The following is a 14,534-nucleotide window of genomic DNA, read 5'->3' as shown; positions in this document are numbered from 1 at the left end:
TTTATTGTGTTTATAAGGAAAAATACCAATTTATAACTCCTTTTTGGAAGGACAGAGATATATATATACTGTGACCTTCAGAGTATAATTGCATCAAATCTATAAGCAACTAGTTAAGTTGAGCAATTTAAAACACAAAGTTTTGTTAATGTAGCACTCAGGTGGTGAAGTATTTATTGAATTGCCTAGTTTTAAGTTTTCAAACAATGTATAGTTACATTAATTTACAAAGAAAACAGAAATTCAAGTGAATGATGTCATATGACTATCAAATAATATGTATTGGCATACATACAGAGGCATATAAATCTATTAGAAAGTATAAAAGTTAATTTAATTGTAAGAATTATGCAAATGACAACTATCCAAAGGTTTGTTTCTCATAGCCGGCATCTTGTTAAAATAATTTGAAATGTTTGTTGGCATATGTGCAATACCTTGCTCAATTATTTTTCAAATTTAACAGCACTCTTTGGAAGCTTATCTATCAACAGAGTTAAGACAGTTAATATTTATCAATCTTTTATTGGAAAATTTCAAACATGTAAATATTGAGTAACTCATATGCTAGTTACAATGAAGGATACAGAATGTAGGCTTTAAAGTAGGCAGCAATAAGCCAAGCTAAAATTGGACTTTCTGTTTCTAAAAAGACTTCATGCTTATATATCACAGGATGATACATACATGCTTATATATCACAGAATGACTACAACTTACCAAGCATTTTCTAATTCTTGATCTCTTTCTATAAGTCAGTTTGCCATGAAAATGTATGTTTTTTTCAATATCCAAGATGAATGTGTAAGATAGGCTATGTCGAAAGAGCATGATTCATCTATCAATCGATCTATCTATCTATATATTTTTTTTTTATTTTATTTTTTGAGATGGAGTCTCACTCTGTTGTCCAGGCTGGAGTGCAGTGGTGCAGTCCTGGCTCACTGCAACCCCCACCTCCTGGATTCAAGCGATTCTTGTGCCTCAGCCTCCCGAGTAGCTGGGATTACAGTCACGTGCCACAACAGGCCAATTTTTTGCATTTTTAGTAGAGATGGGGTTTCACCATGCTGGGCAGGCTGGTCTCAAAACTCCTGAGTGATCCACTTGCCTTGGCCTCCCAAAGTGCTGAGATTACAGGTGCAAGCTACCATGCCCAGCCAACTCATCTATATTTAACAGTAATTATCAATAACTAAAATTCCAAATAATTTCCATCATGGTAATAAGTTTACTTTATATCATTTCAATATTTGTAAATTGGATTCAACATTGTCTCCCTTATGCAATGTAAGATTTATGTTCACTTCACTTATATATATTGTCCACGTAATCATTATTCAAAACACCAGAGTTAGATATTGATTTAAATATAAATATCATAATTAAAATTTTTATGTAAACATTTGTATCATCAGATAATGATAGATGTACCTGTATGACAGATTAGCGATAAACAGATAGATAGATAGACAGATCGATCGATTGATCTATACTGCTCCTTTTGTCCAAGGAGACCAAAAATTTGAAGACAGTTTTGAAAAGCATATGTTGCATGTTTTCCCTTTGTTTTGAAAGTTTGTGCTGTCAATAATCATTACTCTTTTAACTGAAGTTAGAATTTGAATAATAGGATATAAGTAACTTAACAAGACTCAAATTGCTACCAGAGGGCATAATGTAATCTCCAAGGCAAGTTCTAGTGGTCATAAAAGTCACAAAAGTCTTGCGAGTAGCCATTTCATCAATACTGCATTTATTTATTTTACAGGTAGGAGAAATCGCAGTAATATTATATTTTGTCTGTATATTTTGTAATGTTTTGCGTAAATGAATTATATTCTAATAATCCTCTAATATACCAAACTGGATGCAATTGATATTGACAATAAAGTGTTGGCAAATTCTCCATTCATTTTTCAAACACAGATGAAACGTCAGATAGATGTTAGAGGTTTTAAGGCATTAATAAAGGAGAATTGGCTCTAGGAGAGAGAATGTAAAGTGATTTTTTATTATTATTACAAAGTCATAGGAATATTTCTCAATTCAGAAGATGGAAAGTAATATATTATTTTCATAGTTATCATAAATATAAATAATCTCATAACATTTATATTTAACAATAGCAAAAATGTCTTCATTTGCAACTTTGTCTCAACTTTGATATGACTCTTTTTTACCTTTAAATAAAGTCATCTAAAATACATTGATTTTGAGGAAACGTGTAATCTAAATAGCTTCCAGAATTTAAAAAGTATCTGAACATTAACTCATATTGTTAGCACATGTAAGAAAAAATATTACCTTAGGATTTCTACCTCCTAGGATTTGGTGAGAGAATATGTTTGCATCCAGTAATGACTGTGAGAGTTTTCTCATTAAAAAATACAGTATTAAATGATAAAATAGTTTCATTTACCACCAGGGAGTTTTCTTAGATTTCTGATATTTAATTTAGCTTAATGGCTATATTGTGTTAACATTGCTATGCCAATGAATTTTTATACTATTGTAGTTAATAAAAGATAGAATCCTCCCAGCACTTTGGGAGGCCGTGGTGGGTGGATCACTTGATATCAGGAGTTCGAGACCAGCCTGGCCAACATGGTGAAACCCACCTCTAATAAAAATACAAAAATTAGCCAGGTATGGTGGCAGATGTCTCTAATCCCAGCTAATCGGGAGGCTGAGGTAGGAGAATAGCTTGAACTCGGGAGGCGGAGGTTGCAGTGAGCTAAGATCATGCCTCTACACTCCAGCCTAGGCAACAGAGTGAGACTCCGTCTCAAAAAAAAAGATAGAATCCATAATTTGGTCTATTAAAAGGCACTGACCAACACAGAAAATTGTTTTGTTCTTAAAAATTCATAAAACAAATGGTAGAAAAACTGGTTATAAAAAAAAGAAGGTAGAAAATATGTATTTTCTTATACTACACAACTACTCCCAAACTCCCTCTCTTAGTAGAATCAGTTGTAACTAAGAAGAGAAAACCAAGAAATCAAGGACTTACTGTAATAAAAAGCAGATGACTTCAAAAGGGATAGAAATGATTATGCCTAAATTTGATTAAATATAGACATAACAAAAGACAGCTTATTCAAATATTGGCCCTTTAGACTTGGAACTTTGCAAGTCTTTGAATAATAAAAATTACAGAAATTCTGGAATCAGTACCATGATTTGAATTAATCAGAAATATATAGAAATTAAATTAATAACTATTGATATTATAGTATTTAATACAAGAAGAACAAAGTGTGGCCATGCTTTATTAAGATGTATAGATTTCAAAAGAGAGAACATGTTATCCTATTATAAAGTTTAACTATTTGCAGATACATGTTGAATTGAATAGTTATGTTAGGCTTCAAAAATGACACATTATTTAATTAATTGCATTTAAATCTATCGGGCAGAAAACTTTTTAAAAATAAAAATGATTGGTTCTTATGCATAAACTAGGTATTATGTAATAAACTATGTAAGTGCAATCTGTTTGTACAATTAAGATGCTTTAGTGTGACAATGTCATTTTGGATTGATTAGCAGAACAACTCTAGGTATTCTTTTTTAAAAACTTCAATCTATTTCAAATTCAAAAGTACTTAAATTTTAAAAAGTCTTAGAGAAATTTGTTTTAAAGGAATCATTGTCTATCAAATAAGTAGAATTTAGGGTTGTGTAGCTGTTCAGTATATTCTGAAATAAACTAAGTCAAATTATGAATAAAATTGCCCCACTGACATTGGCAGATATTTCTGCATTTCACTTGTAGCAAGACAACCATTGGTACATGGTAAAAAGTAAGGAAAAAGAAAATGTTATTAGCAATGCTAGGTCAATGCAAAATGGCTTGTACCAGGTCCCAGTTAATTGATATAATGTAGATTTGAATGAAAACTCTAGAAACAAATTTTTAATTTGACAATTATTCTTTTTCTTTCTTCATTCACATTTACTATAGCAAGGTTAAAATCTCAGAAATCTCAGAAGTCACTACAAAATAATTTTTCCATGTAACCCAAAACGACCTGTACCTCAAAAACTATTGAATTTTTTTTTAATTGGCTAGCTAGAAAAGTAGCTAATACTAGCCCATAAATCTGGCTTCTTAACGTTTGTTTTTGGAAAACTAGCAATGAATGAACCTCCTGAGAGAATGAGTCATTCTTGGGAACATGGTAAATGTTCTTGCTTTTGCTCAGTTTAGTCAGCCAAAGCACACTCTACTCTGTGCCTAAAGCAGCAATCAATTTAATTTTATGTGTCAATTCCATTAAAAAAGCAAACAAAACAAAAACAAAAAACATGTACACCGACAACAATGTGAACTTTGACAAGATAATGAAGTCAATGACATCTTAAATCTCTTTATCCAAAATGATTTGTAAAACTTGATAGGAATACTTAGAATATTCTAATATTTCTATTGCTTACTTTTAAAATGTTTGGATTGCCTGTAAGTTATTAATTTCTCTCAAATTTACCTTCCTTGAATTACTCACTTCTACCACAAACTAAGTAATATAGTCAAAACTGACCTTATCTTCTCCATCACCTTCACCTTACCTAAAATGCTAGAACCAATAGAATCATTCTAGATGGCTTCCTTTCAATCATTTCTATTCTCTCAACAAATGCTGTATGCTCTGGTCATTTACTATCTATCATGTGCATCCCTACCTCTTTACTTTCACTACCTATTCCTAAACTCAGAATTTAGACTATGATCTTTGCTTGGTTGTAACTTAGTGATTATTTTCCACTTGTCTAGAATGCACTTTCCAACTCTCTTTCATATAGCTAATTCCAACTCATCAAGCACAGTTCATAAAACATCTCCAAGAAGGCTTCCTTGATTTTCCACGTGATAAATTTCTTTTCCATGCTTCCTTAAACCTCTATATCATAGTACTTATGCCACTGAACCACAACTGTCAATTTATATAACCCTCTCCTATTTGCCTTCAAGGTAGATAGGGTCTATATTATTTTAATTTTTAACTTATTTTCCAAACAAATATAAGGCACTAAATGCTGTGAATATTTGTTCAATAAATACAGCCACCAAAAAATTTATTTAAGATTATCATAGCTATTAATATGTTGAACTTTGTGTCAAAAATGATATTAGATCTTTATTATTGCAGTTCATTATATTCCCTAGATGATGGACTAGGACTTTAAAAACAAGGGTAAATTAATTTTCAGTGGTCTAAAATTTCATAAATTAAGCCTCATAAATGTCTACTTTGAAATGGGCTTATTATCCTAGGCTGTCAAAAGTAACATCAAAACACAAAAGTCATTCTATATGGTAAGTGAAATTAAGACATAACTTCACAAGATTCAGCATCTATCTAGGGATCCATATCATAGCTAATATCCTTAACTCCTCACAAGCCTTTAAAAATAAAACTTAACACATATTTTCCAAATACCTGCCCTTTGTGTATCATTCCATCAGTAAAAATTACAAACCATTTTTTAAATGGTCCACACACAATTGCAGCAGATCGCTGCACTGCCCATAGTAATATTTACAGCCATAGATCTTTCATTATTTTTGTTGTAATTTAAACTTCTGTGTTGCAAGAACAAGGAAGTGAACTCTATCAATTTTCCCGTTTGAAGGACCAGTCCTAATGAAGAATAATACTACTAGGTTTTTAATTACACATACTTTTTAAACATTTTAATGGTAGGTTTATTTAACTGGTATAGCATTTTAAAAACTGTACATTTTTAAACTACTATGTTTTAGTGTTTCCAATTTAATAAATTGAATTTTGCACCATGGAAAAGCAATTTTGCAAACATCAGTAGCTTAAATCAAAAATAAATATGGTATAAAACGACATCACATAACTTCAAAATCACTGCAAGTGATAATTTCAATCTGGAATTTGATCAAAGCTATTAGCTAATAAATTGATCACTAAACTGCTACTGGAGTCAGAGTATCAGAAAATGGACTAAAACTCCCTGTGAAACAATCTGTCAGAGTGTACAGTCAATGTTTTCATTTCATTCACAAGCAGAATTTTTTCTGCCAATCAAGGATAATGGTTGGAGGGCTTTTTGGAGCAATAGGAAATCCTGTCACCACTTTCACAAGTGGAAAGTAATTGAATTAACTGCAAAATACTAACATTATTCTTCCTCATGTGCTGCTAAAAGAAATAGAATTACGCTTCTAAAGAATACTGAAGTGTTTAAGGCAGGCTTAATGAGGGATCATAACTCTACACTAACCCTTAACTCCCAAGTCATGGAGAGAATATTGCATTCTATTGCAGTCTCAAATGCAAGCATTTTTCCCATATATAAAAGGAAGAAAGACTATAATAAAATAATAATTTTATTTTTACATTTAAATTTTATTTAAATATAAATTATTTTAAAACAAATATATCTAAATAAAAATAAATAGTAATATATACATATAAAAAACTAATAAAAGCTTCATTTATGATTAATGAACTAATAACAGAAAATTAAAATTTTATTTTTATTTTTAAAATGAAATTTAGATTAAAAGCCCATACTCCTAATAAACAATGGAATTTGAAACTTGTCACGTGAGTGGCCCTAAGACACAAATTACAGCTCTGTTTTAGACTCCTCAAGACAATATTATGGTAAACCACCCTTTTCCTCTGTTTGAATGAAGTTCTGAGAATCAGGAGCCATTCCATTCTGTAGACAGTTGCACCTCTAGTCAAGTGTTCAAGTTGGAAAGGTAAAATCCCTGGGATAAATGGCCGATGAAGGCAAAACTTCCCAACAGCACAGACCAGGAAAATAATGACCAATATTTTATCAATATAATTTAATATCTATTTGGATTGGCAGATGCCGGAGGAATTAGATTGCCCAATTACAGGAATTATGGCTAACCTCTCCTTTGAATTTCTTTTAGCTAAATTTTCTTTTTTACATAACAATAAAACAAATATTTCAAATATTTATATGTTATATATACATATATACACATATACAAACAGAAATACACATAAATATGAAAACAATGAAAAATATTCACTTTTTGTGCATATGTATGTAAATATTTTATGTATATGTATGTATATAGACATATGTTTATACAAACAAAATTTACAATGTGCTTTACTTTTTGTGGCTATTTCCTTGTCTGGATTAACCAGTTATATTATTATAGTAACATTATTTTTCTGAATTTGATATAAAAATTCTGATAACACTAAAATTACTTATTGACAGGTATTCTCACAAGTCTCTGCCCATTTATTAGTGAATTGTTTAATCAAGTGATACAGACCTTTTGTGTAATATTTATGTAGGTCTAACTTCTAAGACTACGTGGAGTTAAACTGATGTACTTTTAGAAACCTTTGACTAGTATTTTTTAAGTTGATACATAATGATTGTGTATATTTATGGGGTACAGTGTGGTATTTTGATACATATATGCATTGTGTAATGATCAAATTAGGATAATTAGCATTTTCATCATTTGAAACACTTATCATGTCTTTCCATTGGGGACTGGTATCTTTCAAGATGTAAGTGGATGTTAAGAAAGGGCTTGTCTTTGAAGGAGAAGAAGCAGTATCAAAATTAACTGTGAATCAATCCCTGTGCAAGAGCAAAAGTAGCTGGGGGCGTTCTCCTGTAGCAGATTCTGCTTTTTATCTGCTTACCATTCGTTCACTTCTTCTTTCTTCTTGTCCTTCCCCATATTTATTTGGCTAGCCACTCAATTCCATCCCCATCTCAGGAGCTAAATATCTACTGTTCTCATCCAATTATAACAACCCCATTTTCTTGTCAGTAACTGGTTAGATGTTGACATGTGACACAATTCTGAACTGGTTAGATGTTGACATATGAAATTCTGTCTTTCATGTGATATGTTAAAGAAATTTGGCTGCAGGATTCCTTGAAAGTTTCCCTCATTATTAAAAAGATACATTCAAGAAGAGATAATTTCTACTTTCAAAAATGTTCATTATGGCTGCATGGTTGGGTGTGATGCTTGATGCTGCCACAGCCAATCTGTGACTAGGAGGATTCTGAGGAGTGAGCTTAGGATAGGCATTGGGAAATCAGAAAGAACTTGAGTCCTCAGTGACATTGTTGAGCCTACACAGCTAACGTGTACAAAGAGGGACTAGACTCTTGTACTCTGGAGCCTCCTATGTGTGGATTTGTGCGAAATTAGGTAATAAATGTTCTTGTTTTATCCAGTTGAGGTAGTGTTTTATTATTTGCATGTTACAGCATTCTAACTTCTACTCCAGCTAAGAAGGAGATTAAAATCAAAGAAAATTACTATATATTAACCATAAAAAACAATGTTACTAATATACATGTAATAAAACTTTTTTCATATGTTCTTTCTCACGGCTATAATAATAAACACTTTACAAATGTGGGGAATGAGTATCTTGGAAGGAAGTTACTTGCCCAAGTTATGCAGCTAATAAATGCCAAAGACCAGACTCAAAAGTTGTGCACTCTGTCTATTGTCTAACATCCATAAGCTGACCTTGTGGGATCTATAGAACCCAATATTTGATAAATTTATTTCCAAATTAATGATTCATTGACAGATTTATAAAATGAGTAGGACTCAAACACTAATTTCTAAAAAATACCACTGGTAGAAAATTAAAATGTGTATTATTTCTCAGTCAGTTTGTATGCTGGAGAATTTTAATAGGTGGTGTTGGATGCTGTCTCAGGAAGCAGTTGAAGTATCAGCTCAGAATGTTCCAAACAGTTCAGGCATATAATACAAAGCAAGCTGCTCTAAGCCTTCCTCACTTTTGTCCTGCCAATGTCACTCCCCAGAGTAGCTACAGTTAGCAGCTCCTATAATATTGAAAATAGATGTAAACTTAAAAAAAATAGTGTAAGTGTAATCTTTAGATATATAGGTCAAGCCATTATTTAAATGAAGTTTGAATATTGACAGATAATTTGATGTTCTCAAAGCCCTTTCATTGGTCCCTTCTCCTCCACTCTTGTCACCTCCAATCTATTCTTCCTAGAGCAGCAAACACAATCTTCCCCCAAAAAGCTCAGTTATATTGTTCCCCTGTTGACATCTTGCAGCGTTTTCCCCTTACTACTGGGAAAAATTCTCACTCCTTACCGTGAGCAAGAGTCGACATCCTCTGGCCCCTGCCTAGGTCATAGTAGGTGACATTCCCAATACTAATCCTTATCAGTTCTTTGAAGACACTAAGCATTCTCTGGCCTTGGGTTATTTGCATGTGCTGTTCCATCCATCTGCACAGCTCTTTCTTTGCTCTTCTCAGGAGTAAGTCCTTGTCTGTGCTTCCACCTCTGCAACAGTATCCCATTTACAGAGAAGCCTTCCCTGACCACTCTCACCATCCCACCTAAACAAAGATTCCTTCACTTTTCTCTACCAGAGCCTCCCATTGTTTTCATAACACTCACTAAAATTAGCAATCGTTTTATATATTTGCCTTCTTGTTTCTTTATTGTCTGTCTCTCCCACCAGTATGTACATTCCATGAAGAAGGGCCAGCATTTTCTTGTTTTGTTTTATCAATATATCCTGAGTTTGAAGCACAAGTGTCTGATACTCCATCAATGGTGAATAAGTGAATGATTGAATGCCCTTTATGCCAGAATGTAGAGATTTGTATTTATGAGTATTAAAGAGATAAAATGTTACATGAAGAATTTATAGTCAGCCTCACTGTATTAGGATATTAAGGCACCATAGGTTGATAAATGGCTGGATAAATCAGCTCCTTCTGAATTCTCTTAACAATTTATATACATTTCTCTTCACTGTATGTGCTTTTTATTTTGTATCTCAGCTATTTGTGTTAAAATATTTTCTATTTTGTTAAATCACAAAGCCCAAGAGGACTTTAAGGACATCATTGGTTTTGTTTTCTTTGGGAAACAAATTGAGCTTTTCCTATTAAGCCCTGAGTGGTGAGAATATAGGTCAAGCAAAAATTCCAACACTGACTAAGCTGTGTGAAGTGTAGAATGTTGCTTAACCTCTATGCATCTTAGTGCCCTCATTTGTAGTGGGACCTGCCTTGCTACCTACTTCATGAAATTTTGGTAAATTCAGAAGAAATACTACAATCAATGGCCTGCACCTAACAAATGATCGATAAATGGTAACTTTGGGTAGTGGGTTTAGTGGTGTCCCTTCCAAACATATATGCACATCCCAGAATGTGTTAATGTGATTTTAACTGGAAAAAAGTCTTTGGAAATAAAATTATGGATCTCTAGATGACATCATTCTGGTGTAGCCTAAAGTCAATGACAAATGTTTTCTTTTAAGAGACAAACTGAGGGAAGAAATCCTTATGACGAAGGGGGCATAGACTGAATTAGTTGAGCTCAAATTGTATATATTACAGAAAGCAAACGTATCACTGCATATGTATATGCAAATAGAAAGAGAAATGCATTTACAAGATAATTTGGACATACACCCCCATGTCATAATCTTGCTGGATCATTTTTATTATCTATGAAACAGTTACATTGGCTGGATTAGGAGTTGTGAATTTGGCATTACTAAACCATGTGGGACACCTGGGGGTTCCTGAATCCCTGCCAATCCAGTAAAATGTTCCTTTTTCTAGGGAGAATGTGCATAGCTTTCATCAGATCTCAGATGGGTTTGGGACTGCCAAAAGAGTAATAAAGTTTGGAAACTCTTGAAGGTTCTTTCTAGTTGTTGTATTAATATAATATGTTAGGTTTAGATCACTTTAAAGCAGCCAAAGAGATTTGGCATGCTATTTTAATCAGTAAGACTCTCTTGGAAGACCAAGACAATCAGAAGAAGGGACTATAATAAAGGTTTCTTTAAGTAAACTTATCTTTCTCAACATTATAATAAAAATCTGCAGGTTTTCCTCTCCTTGTGTACAGTCTATCATTACCCAGCATGCTCCAGCAAAGGAAACAATCTCTATCGTCAACAATGTAAGTACAGACTCCAGGTTTCCTTGAACTCCAAAATTGCTATATTCAAGTTAAAGGGTCATAGGTGCATGAAGATAGAGAAAAGACAGTAAATGACAAGTACACAGTTTCCTTGTTTCTTTCACCATAGGAGATTTCATGCTTACTGGAATAGCTGTGATTCTGCATTTTGTACATTGAAGGCTATAAAACAAAGGTTAGAATAGATATATATCTGAGAATTAGTTACTATGAAGTTCTTAGAATTCAGTTTGTCTTTTATTCCTTTCTAAAGTTTAGCAAAGAGAAACTTAAAGACTTTCCACACAATATAATCACTTAAAGCAAATGTCAACAGTACAAATATATAATAAATCATATGTCATTCTTTAAAGATTTATATATACATGTTCACAAACTCAAGTTAGAATTTTAACCAATTTGAGGCTTGTAAGAAATTAGGTAGTGCCTCTAGAAAGTTAAAGCAAACTTAGTTTTCAGTTTATTCACCAGGAATACATATGAAGAATATAGGGAATATAAATAAAATTATTAGATTATAACAAGGTGCTGTAGGTTTGGCATACCAGTTCATTTTACAGGGCATATGGACAAGAGTCCCTCATTATTTGCAAAGCATAAAAAAAGTTACGTGGATGAAAGTCTTCCTCTTAAAAGTCATCAAGTTGGTCTTAGAAGTTGTACATTTAAAGACAGATTGCTTTCCCCTAAAAATAAACCTTGCTTTGGCTTTTAAAAATAACTTGCATTAGACAAGGCGTGGTGGCTCAGGCCTGTAATCTCAGCACTTAGAAAAAATAGTAGAAAAAAACTAAAAACTATTGGTATATATATAAAAAGTTGTGGATATATGGTTGTGTAAATACATTATAGATACCCATAATTATACATAGTATATTTGTAAATATATAATATTTTTAAGAAAAATGACAGTATAAATATAAATATTTAACAATCATGATTATATGAAAGGAATGAAGATGAATTTCAGTGGCAAGATATGCAACTATGTTGTGTAATTTTTTTCAGCCCAACAAGGTATTCAAGAATTATTTATATAATTAAAATATTTAAATGCTATTCTTAAGCAGGAATAAATTCTATATGTTATAACATTTTATACTTCAATTATCACTAGATTAATTTGCTTATTATGTATTTAAATTAATTATATTTTGTGTAAAAACTGACAATATTTATACTAATAATCTTTTACCTGATGATTTTTAAAGTTTGTCTGTTTTTATGCTAGATATAATACTTGATTATCATATGTTTAAAGAAGCTGAGGCTGGGCGCGGTGGCTCACGCCTGTAATCCCAGCACTTTGGGAGCCCGAGGCAGGTTGATCATGAGGTCAGGAGATCGAGACCATCCTGGCCAACACGGTGAAACCCTGTCTGTACTAAAAATACAAAAATTAGCTAGGCGTGGTGGTGTGTGCCTGTAATCCCAGCTACTCAGAGGCTGAGGCAGGATAATCGCATGAACCCGGAGACGGAGTTTGCAATGAGCCGAGACCGTGCCACTGCACTCCAACCTGGTGACAGAGCAAGTCTCTGGGTGGCTCACGCCTGTAATCCCAGCACTTTGGGAGGCCGAGGCGGGCGGATCACGAGGTCAGGAGATCGAGACTATCCTGGCTAACACGGTGAAACCCTGTCTCTACTGAAAATACAAAAAATTAGCTGGGCGAGGTGGCGGGCGCCTGTAGTCCCAGCTATGCGGGAGGCTGAGGCAGGAGAATGGCGTGAACCCCGGGGGGCGGAGCCTGCAGTGAGCAGAGATCGCGCCACCGCACTCCAGCCTGGGTGACAGAGCGAGACTCCGTCTCAAAAAAAAAAGAAGAATTGTAAAAATCTCTGTAGTTGAAAGCCTGGGCAGGTGAACATTAAGAAACTGGCATTCTAAAGCAGTACTGAGTGATCTAATGATCTAAGCGTGGCTTGGTCAGAGAATGAGGGAACACGCAGTAGTTAATGTAAAGAATCTCCAGTGTATAATTTGAATATTAAAGCAATGTCATCTGTTAATACTTCAAAGTAGTAAAGCACATCACAGAAGTCACTCATTACTATAGATGCATTTCCAAATATCTTAAAATTTAAATGTTTGAACATTTTTCCTCTATCCTACTCACCTTAAAATGATTTAATTTTGATCCTGTTTTAAATTGTAGTACATATTTACCTTAATCACAGTAGCATGAAAAGTAAATTAGTCATAATAATAAAAAGCAAGAAAACATGAAAGCTTACCCACAGCGCAACTGTATAATCTGAAAACCTCATCCCCAAATCCCTAGGGCTACTTCTTGAAGCTCATGGGGAATCTTTCAGCTATAGCATGCTGCTCCTTAGATGCCCCCAAGAAAGGCTGAAAAGCTCTTAAGTCTCTGTGGTGACATCTTTTGAAACTTCCTAAGGAGGTGATGTTGTCACTTCCCTCATCTCTGACTGCTCACTAAGCTGAAGCGCGGGAGTTGGAAAGGAGGAGAGCTCTCCTTCACATCGGTGTTAAATTAATTATTAGATTAGCATCAAGTGCTGCTTCAGCTCTGAATACTTCTTTGGCTCAGCCAATTATCATTTTCTTAAGTTAATTATAATTTGACTCCATCTTTATTATGATGGCTAGGCCAGAAGGTAATCTGATTGGCAGGGTTTCCTGCTACTCTCAACACCATTTCTTTCTTCAGATTTATGACAAATAATTATTCCTTTTTTTGTTTTACACTCCTCTCTTGTTTCTTCAGAGTGAGTTTCCTACCTGAGATTATTATTTATCCAGATATCTATCCAGAGTATAATTATCTATGAGATTAAAAATTAATCTTATTCCTGAGAGACTTAAAGATTTGAGTTTCATAGGTATAACTTCAAACCAAGCACATCCAGTCACTGATTTTCACATAGGGCTGCTCAGCGCTTATGGAGACTGCAGTCTAACCTTCTCCACTCACGAGACATCTAGACCTGAGCCATAAAGTAGACATATAATGTGAACCACAAATTTAAACCACATATAAAACTTTACATCTTTTGTGAGCAACATTAACAATAAATAAGAATCAGATGAAAATTATTTTAATTATATATTAACCCAATATATCCAAAATATTATTTCAATATGTAACTAATATCAAAACTTATTAATAAGATATTTTTATTTATTGAAATGGAGTATGTATTTTACACTCTATGGCACATCTCATTCTGACTAAAGTTACACTTCAAGTGCTCAATAGCCACATGTGGCTAGTGGTTATTGTATTGGATCATTCAAATATGAATAATCCAGAAATACCTGGTTTCAAAATGGCTCAACAATGCATGTTTGGTCTAAAAACCTTAATACTTTTATTAAATACCAAACTTCTGTATACCATGTCCATGGATAGACTTCCCACACCTTGAGAAATGGCTTCCTCAGTTCAATATATCATAGCATACTATCTGAAATTATATGCTTTATTCTTCTTTTTTGAATTGCAGAAATTGTATTTCTTTTTACTGTAATCATTTTTGTTGTATACTACATTGCTAGGAAAA

General features: G+C 33.3%; 1 protein-coding gene and 1 long non-coding RNA gene across 3 annotated transcripts in view; one reads left to right on the top strand and one right to left on the bottom strand.

Annotated features, from left to right (window-relative positions):
• SEMA3E (semaphorin 3E) overlaps positions 1–14,534 on the bottom strand; it is a 277,698-nt gene that overhangs the window by 207,214 nt on the left and 55,950 nt on the right. The window lies entirely within an intron of this gene.
• Positions 1–14,534, top strand: part of LOC134737027 (uncharacterized) — a 163,873-nt gene that overhangs the window by 103,807 nt on the left and 45,532 nt on the right. The gene's annotated exons all lie outside the window — the stretch shown is intronic.

This window comes from Symphalangus syndactylus, chromosome 6 (genome assembly GCF_028878055.3).
Source record: "Symphalangus syndactylus isolate Jambi chromosome 6, NHGRI_mSymSyn1-v2.1_pri, whole genome shotgun sequence".
Taxonomy (NCBI): Eukaryota; Metazoa; Chordata; class Mammalia; order Primates; family Hylobatidae; genus Symphalangus; species Symphalangus syndactylus.
Note: the sequence above shows the minus strand (reverse complement) of the source record. Positions and strands in the feature narration are given on the sequence as shown.